The sequence below is a fragment of the Vombatus ursinus genome, unplaced genomic scaffold (genome assembly GCF_900497805.2).
Source record: "Vombatus ursinus unplaced genomic scaffold, bare-nosed wombat genome assembly UNPS02007612.1, whole genome shotgun sequence".
Classification (NCBI taxonomy): domain Eukaryota; kingdom Metazoa; phylum Chordata; class Mammalia; order Diprotodontia; family Vombatidae; genus Vombatus; species Vombatus ursinus.
In genome coordinates, this window is record NW_020947390.1 from 8,655,629 (window position 1) to 8,663,233 (window position 7,605).

At 37.1% G+C, this 7,605-nt stretch overlaps 1 pseudogene; it reads right to left on the reverse strand.

The window, feature by feature from the left end:
• Positions 1 to 6,987: 6,987 nt before the first annotated feature.
• Positions 6,988 to 7,386, reverse strand: LOC114033929 (annotated as a pseudogene).
• Between the last annotated feature and the right edge of the window lie 219 nt (positions 7,387 to 7,605).

Genomic DNA, 7,605 nt, shown 5'->3' on the forward strand with positions numbered 1-7,605 from the left:
AAGTCATTTAATCTCTATAGGTCTCAGTTCCTCATCAATATGGAGAGTTTAGGGTACCTTTCTCTCACAGATGGGGCCTCCAGAATGGCTAGCCAGATTTAAGGTATTCTGTGTGTCCACATACATGCAAAATGATTGCTTACCACCCTCCTCCCTCCATCATTGTGTTTATTTTTTTTCTAGGCATCCAGAGGACATAATTGATTCAAAGCAGAAATATTTCATGACATAACACAGAAACAAGGTTTGCAATAAACCTTTCCTTCTATAAACCTGGGGACCATTCCCACAAATATACACATCATCACTTGGAACAATGAGCATGCATAGGCATAACACATGATAGGCCCAACTATTGGGAATATAAGTAGTGGGACTACTCACACCTTCAGGGTTGTAAGGCAACTGATTTTTTTTTCTGGTTATGTTAAGTAATCAATCAACAAGCATTTATTAAACAGCTTCTATGTGCCAGGCACTGGGATTAAAAATACCATAAATGAAATCATGCCTATTCACAAGGAGCTGACATTCTAATGGCAACAACAAGGAAATAAAAAATATGCAATAAATATGATTAGAATAAATGCAAACTAGTTGGAATATAGTTGGAGAGGGAGGATTCTAGCAGCTAAAGGGATGAGATCAGGCTTCACATAGAAGGTTGTGGCATCTTGGGCATGTTGCTTTGCTGGTACTGTAGTATAAACTGCAAGCTGCTGTGGTAGCTAGTAGGTGAGCAATCTCTGTAGAGTTGCCACAGGCTCCTTTTTGTAGATCATTTAAGCCATCTTAGCTTCATTCTACTAGGGTATGATGGCAAAAATCAGAACCTCTCTCAGCCTCACTCTTCTTTAGTCATAGCTACCCTACCCATCTAAGGCCAGACAGAGTGCCCAGTGCTAAGATTGGATCTTTTCCTCTTCTTTTTAATCAAAGGTTTCAATGACAAACTTAGATTGGTAAACTGATGAGTCAAGGCCATTGATCTTCACCCAAGTGATCTGCACTGTGGTCTTTATTATGTGTATCTGTTCACAGCAAAGCCTCATTGTTTTGTTGGATATTTTGGTAACCAAAAAATGCTTGTCTGCCTACTGTAAAATGGATGGTGGGGGATACTGTTGGACTAGATCACCTCTGAAGTTCCTGTCAGCTTTAAATCTGTGATCACATGGCTTCACTCAGTCAGTTTCCTCCCTGTGGAAGCTGACAGCATTGTTAGATGGTTAAAAATCAATTAAAATAATGGACTACTAGAGTATTTAGAACTGAAAGGGAGAGAAGACACTAGATAATTTTTACATCTGCTGAAATAAGACAGGTGCTTGGTACAATCAATGATTTGCATATTATTATAACCAAGAGAAGTTGTAAAGCCTAGTGGGAACTGTCTAGTGATTAGGGACTATGCAAATTGGAGGTCCTGGAAATTCAGAGGCAAATTATTTTGCAAACTCTGAGTGAGATGTTTATCTGAAGTCTATACGTTTTATAAAGATTTCTCTTAGATAAAACAACAACAACAATTTTAGCCAGAACAGAAGAGAAGCCAGTCACCACTAAACTTGATCACTGTCAAAGTCCTGCAAGTGGATTAATAAGAGCCATGGCGTATAGGTTGACTGGCCCTGTGAAGGATGGAGTATTTCTGGGCAAAAGCAATTTAAAAGTCAGTCAAGTGGTGATGCAGAAAGAAATAAAAGAAGACTTTGTTATGGTATGAAAAATGGAGAGAAGAAAAAAAGAATGAGGGAAACAGGAATTAAAAAAGGAGAATGACTTTGGCTAGATGATTGGATAGGTCTTTTCTATCTCTACTGTCTTTGATTTTATATTTCAAACTAGAATTTTTGAAAAAGTAGAAAATATCAGCATTATTGGTTGAGGGATGAAGTGCCTTGACTTTCATAATTTTTTTTAGCACTATAATTTTCCTGATTAAAGAAAACAAAAAGTAAATGGGTTCCAGAAAATAACAAGTGGAGTGAACTTGCACTTGAACAAAATCCATTTTTTTTCTTTTTGCTGTATGAGACCTCTTCTCTAATCCAGCTACTTTAGAGATGGCGTTGATTTATATTTGTGTTATTACTTTGCTCACAGCTCTCCTCCAGTTAAGTGGAGAAGCACATGGTGAATCTGGCAGAGTTGAAAACCAATAGCATTGTTGGAAAATATCTCCACTTACACTGTTTCAGGAAAAAAATAACACTTCAAATGATACATTTTTATCTGTGTAGGAGGAAGACAGGGTTTGGGTGGATAGAAAAATGGAAGTGGGAGGGAAATGGGCAAAGGTCCAAAGGATATATTTAGAAAAGGTTTGACTCTCAAGAAAAGGTCTGAGAGTTGTATATTTGGATTAGAATGTCAATACTTCTTTAATGAGGCCAACTGAAACAGCAAGTTCAGAACCTGCTGCCTTTCTTTGCTTTTGGAAAATGGCCCTGGAGATGGTATCCATAGGATGTAGGGCTGAGTGTAATAGTTCAAAGATCGGAGAATGGTCCTGCTGGCTCTGCAAATACACAACTATGCTGAGCTGAACAAAAAAAGCTTCCTTTCTCCACTGCCTTTCTGCCCTTGTGGGATTTTTTTTTTTGAGGGGGTGAAGGGACAGATAGCCTTGGAGCTGCTAACATAATTCTTTGTTTGAAAAAGCAATTGTTCAGCTGAACCTCTCAGAATTTGGCAGCCCTGAAGTTACATACATCATTCAAAATCAAAGTGAGCTAAGGAGAAATTAAAATGATAGTTTTAGCAATGATATTTAAAATTCTATGATTGAACTTTAAATTGTTTCCAGCCTTATCTCACACTATTCCCCTCCATGTTGTCTATTCTCTAAACAAAACTGATTAATCACCATGTTCCTCCATGCAACACATCCCATACTCTTGTGTATGTGTGTGTGTGAGTGTGGCTGTACCTTTGCTCATTCTCATCTATTTGAAACTTGGCATGCCCTCTCCTTACTGTATCTGCTAATTGCCATACCACTTATTCTGATGTTCAACTCAACTTTGATGCCCATATCTTCTGTATCACATCACAAGACTTAAAACTGAAGGGGACCTTAGAGATTATCTAATTCTACCCCTTCAGTATGTAAATGTGGGAACAGATCCAGAGAGATGAAGTGACTTGAGGATCAAACACATTTGAAGTTCAGAGACATATTCAATCCAAGTCAACGGACATTAATTAAGTGATTATCAGGTACAAAACAATAGGTTAGATGCTAAGCATATAAGGACAAAAAAATCCAAACCCAACAGTCCTTGACTTCAAGAAGCTTATTATATTTTACTGTTCTTCTGACTCCAAATTCAGTGCTTTCCCTTTTCTCTCTCCCCGACCCCAATCACACTTTGAAACAGATTCACCCTTCATCTAAACACATGGCACTTCATGTTTCCTTATTTACTAGAGGACTTTGATTCAGAAAGACCTAGTTTCAGATTCTGCCTCTGACATATACTAGCTGTGTGACCATGGATAAGTCACTTAACTTGGGAGTAGAGGTGTGTGTGTGGGGGGCAGACTTTTTAAAGAGAGTAAATTAAGGTAAATTACAAGCAAGTTGCCAGTCTGAATCAGTAAAGGGAACGTCTTCACGAAGAGTTCTCTGTGCTACTGAAATCACAAGTCTGACGAAAGAAATCTTTTTCAAAGTAATATTTTAAATTATACTTATCAGCATATTTTACTTCATCATGCTGAATTGAAAACTCCTTAAAGATTAATAAGTCTTATTTTGCTTTGATTCACATCCTCTCACTAAAACAGTGCACTGTGGATAGTAGGTATTTAAAAATAATTACTGAATGAACAAATGTTAGATGAATGAGTGAATGAATGAATTGGATGTCTACTGTTTCAAAACCACTGTCCTAAGTACTGTGGTGGGGAGTGGGTTGAAAGGCATGATGGGGAGGGGATAGAAAATAAATAAGTGTTATCCTCAAGGAGCTGGCAAAGCAGTAGAGCATGAATATTTAGACAGAGAAATTGGGAAACTATTGGGAGATAATTTGTGTTTTCCATGTATTAAATTGTTTTTTGCTGAAACTTCAAGATGTTATTATTTCCTTTTCAATTGGAGGCTTTCCTGAGCTACTAACCCCTGCCTTATATGAACTCTACAATTCAGATATTGATCATTAGTGTCCAAGAACCTACTTCCTCATATCCAAGGTAATGAGAAATACCTCTGAAGGCTTTAAGGTTTTCATATACTATGCAGTGAGGTACCATATTGTTAAATCAAAAGGCTTGAGCTTATTTTATTACTGAGCCATAGCAAGTTGAGCATGAATTTGAGAGGTTATATAGTCCATCCTTTTAAGATGACACCTGAATATAATTTTAAAAATCTTTCTGGTAAGCTGTACTACTGAGAAATAGTTACTACACTTAACATATGTAACATTCTTATGTCTTAAGATTATTTCCTTTTATAGCTTTTTAGCATGATCAGCTAAATAACCTTGCATTTTACTTCGAATTATGGAATCATATAGAACTATAGAGACATAAGGAATATTAGAGATTACAGTTTACCTTATGGAATGCTTTATAGTTTATAACACATTTTCTTAGTAACTTTATGAGGAGGCAGCATAGTGTAGTAGGACAAACTCTGGCTTTACAATGAGAAAACCTGGGTTCAAATCCTAACTTACTAATTAGCAGTGTAACCTTGGGCAAATCACTTTACCAGTCGGGGCCTCCATTTTTCATACCACAAAATGGGAAGTTTGGGACTAGGGACACAAAGTTCCCTTCTAGCTCTAAAATTGAGAACACAAGATAGGTAGTATAAGTACTATTATCTCAATCTTTCTCTTAATTAGATAACACATATGTATAGGGAGGAGGCAGATATATTAATACAACTTCTTCTCTAATGTGGCTAGCACAGTGCCTTATACACAAGAAGCTTGGTACTTATGGTCACCTGACTGATAAATGGTAGAGTTAGGGCTCAAACACAGATCTCAGAGGACTTCAAGTTCAGTACTCAATCTTTTATATCAAGCTGCCTCTCATCCACCATAACTCTTCATTTTACAAATGAGAAAACTGAGGCCCAGGGAGGTGAAGTGAAGTTGAGGATAGAGACAAGTGGGCTAAAGAGATTTGTCTTTGTGAGAAGGTTCATATTATTCTTGGATATTTCTGAGACTTTTATTGTGCCCTACTGTGTCCAAGTATCCCAAGACTCTTCATCATTGGGGTCAATACCAGCGAGGAGGTGATATTGTTCTTCAGCCTAGACTACTAAAATTGCTCTTAGTAGCAGAATGATTATGTGCAAAAAATACATTGGAAGAGTGCCTTTCAAGTCAGAATCCTTAAGGAATTAGGGAGAAGAGATTTATGTACTTGGTTGCCACTTAAGAGTAGAAAGGTCATCCCACTGCTGGGCATATGCCATAAGGAAGTCAGTGCCAAAAAGAAAGGTCCCCAAAACACCATGTATAGCAGCAGTCTTTCTGGTCTCAAAGAACTGGAAGCAAAGTACATGAACACACATTGATTGGGCAATGGTTGACCAAATTGTGGTACGTTCATATATTGAAATGTTACTGTATTGTAAGAAATAATGAATGTGATGAATACGGAGAAGCGCAGATTTACTTGAATTGATGCAAAGTGAAATAAGCAGAACCAAAAAGATGATATGCAAGATGACTACAACACAAATGGAAAGAATAACCACAGAAAGATAATGTTGAACGTTACAAAATTATCCAAAAAAAGCTTGATCCTGACAAAGAGATAAGAGAAGACACTTCCTTTTACTCCTTTGCAGAGATAGGGGGAAGGTGTTTTGATTTTGCTTATTTTTTTCTTTTCCTTCTTTTTCTTTCTTCTTTTTAGTCTTTGTTATAAGGGATGGCTTTCTGGGAGGGGGAAGAGGAGGAATACAGGTGAAAATGTAAACAATTTAAAAACAAAACCTGTCTGTAAAATCTATTTTGAAGAAAAGTAGAAAATCCTTTCCTCAAGCTCTGGATGTTGTGGTGACAGATTCAAGTATTTCAATACTAAGTACAAGGAAATTGTCCTCTAATCTTTATTGAGAAGTATTTGCAGTATCTCAGTGTTTGAAGAGACCTCAAATGCCATGCAGTCCAAACTAAATTTGAACATGCATCCTTTCTATAATATCTCCAATAAGCAAGTAGTAAATATTGTCTCCTAGAAGACCTCCAGTGAAGGAGAAATGAAGACCTCCTGAAGGAGTCTACTCTAATTTGAGAAGGTCCCCAGTTATGATTGTTCTCTGCCTCCTCTAGCTAGTTAATAAATAAAGTAATAATAACAGCTAACATTTATATAGCACTCACTATGTTCCAAGCTCTGGGCTAAGCACTTTACAATTAACCACTTGCTGTCCTAATCCCCTCAATTCCCTCAGAATACTAACATTCCATCACATTCATATATTATAACTTGTTCAGCTATTCCCCAATTGATGGATATCCCCTCAGTTTCCAATTCTTTGCCACAAAAAAAAGAGAGCTACAATAATTAAATAAATAAATAAATAAATAAATCTTTTTCTTTCTTTGATCTCTTTGGGACATAGACCTGGTAGTGATGTCACTGGGTCAAAGGCACACTCTAATAGCTTTTTGGGCATAGTTTCAAATTGCTTTCCAGAATGATCAAACCAATTCACAACTTCACCAACATCAAAGTACTGCATATGGCTTTTTCTCAGTCCAGCCAGTCTGGCCTTTTTGCTGTTACTGAGTCATAGATTTCTGTTTCCAGTGTCTGTGCCTCTACATAACCATAGAATGCACTTTCCCTTCCCCTCAACCTCTTAAAATCAGTTTTCCCCCAACCAATAAGTGATCAAAAACATGAGGAGTAAATTTTCTTTTTCTTTTTTTTTTTTTAAGTTTTTACATAGTTTATTTGTTCTGTGATGAAAATTATCTTCCTGGATAAATGTCTTCCATAGTGCCTTTAATCCTTCTTTTTGCCAGCACCAACATTTGCTTTTGCAGTACCCCTGACTTTCTTCATTCTGTTCCTGCGTTCCTTTTGCTGTTTTCATGATGTCTTTTTCTTCTCATACAGGCCATGCCTTGCAAGTCTGTGCTTTGGTTCATTTTTCTTTGCATAGTCAAGGGAATCATAAATCATGCCAAAGCCTGTTGTTTTGCCGCCACCAAAATGTGTTCTGAATCCAAAGACAAAAATGACATCTGGAGTTGTCTTGTACATCTTGGCCAGTTTTTCTCAAATTTCAGTCTTGGGCACTGTGGCCTTTCCAGGATGAAGGACATCTATAACCATCTGTTTACCCTGAAAAAGTCTGTTTGTCATGAACTTCCTGGTTCTGATGGTTACAGTGTCATTCATGGTGGCAGCCAGCTCCTCGAGCAGCAGGAGAGGGAAAGGAGGAGCAAATTTTCAAAGAAAAAAAATCAAGCTATCAATAAATATATGAAAAAAATTAAAACATTAATAATTAGAGACATGCAAATTAAAACAATTCTGAGGTTCCTCTTTTTACCCATCTGAGTGGCAAAAAAAGACTAAACGCAGAAATTGCTAGGGAGGCTTCCAATAAACAAGTAC